Source organism: Pseudopipra pipra, chromosome 5, assembly GCF_036250125.1.
Source record: "Pseudopipra pipra isolate bDixPip1 chromosome 5, bDixPip1.hap1, whole genome shotgun sequence".
Taxonomy (NCBI): Eukaryota; Metazoa; Chordata; class Aves; order Passeriformes; family Pipridae; genus Pseudopipra; species Pseudopipra pipra.
In genome coordinates, this window is record NC_087553.1 from 53,815,738 (window position 1) to 53,816,575 (window position 838).

The 838-nt window shown below is 35.9% G+C and overlaps 1 long non-coding RNA gene across 1 annotated transcript in view; it reads right to left on the reverse strand.

Annotated features, from left to right (window-relative positions):
• LOC135414873 (uncharacterized) overlaps positions 1-838 on the reverse strand; it is a 377,990-nt gene that overhangs the window by 211,415 nt on the left and 165,737 nt on the right. The gene's annotated exons all lie outside the window — the stretch shown is intronic.

Genomic DNA, 838 nt, shown 5'->3' on the forward strand with positions numbered 1-838 from the left:
TTGCACTGGCAGATGCCCATTCTGCCAAAGCAGAACAGCCTGCAAAACTAGGGTCTGAGATTTCAAGTTGGAGTAATGAGTTTCTTTCCAAAAAATAACATTGATAGAAAAAAAGTTTATTGCATGCCTTAAAAAAAAAAGAAAATAATAATTACTGCTTTATTTAACAACAACTTCTTCTTCCTTAACGTTTTGTTGTTGTTCTTTCTTGGTATTTTTTTCTTCTGTGCTACTGAAAACCATTGTATAGGTGGCTGGAAAGAGATTCAAAAAGCTTCCTAGTCTAACTTCATTCCTTACCACTGCTAAGTGATTCCCAATGTATGGCTATCCCAGATCCTTCTGTGTGTTTTTCTGAAAAGAATCCATTGAAAATTAACCCTGCCTCATGATATTTTTCATTATGATGATGGTCATGTAAACAGGCCATATTCAAGATCAATCCTGAGCTGTATACCAGATCCTGTCTGTATACCAGACAAGGATCTGGGTTTTTATAGAACCATTCTTTTGTGTAGCTGTTCTGAACCTTTTGCAGCTACCTTTCACTGTCAGTACTACTCAGGACTGCAAAGGCTTCCATTTATTGTCCCCTTGTTATATACAAGAAAGTAAAGGGCAAGGAGGTAAAGGGCGCCTATCAATATTAGCATCCTTAAGGGAATAACTTTGGATTTCATTATGCTCACTAATGTGTTATCAGCATCATGGTATATTGATTATAGTTCCCCTTGGTCAGTAGTAATTAGATGACATTTTTCAGTGTATGCTTGTATAACCCTTAGTTTATAACTGATAAGGTATTTATTGATTAGCAATCAGACACAAACAGACAGTA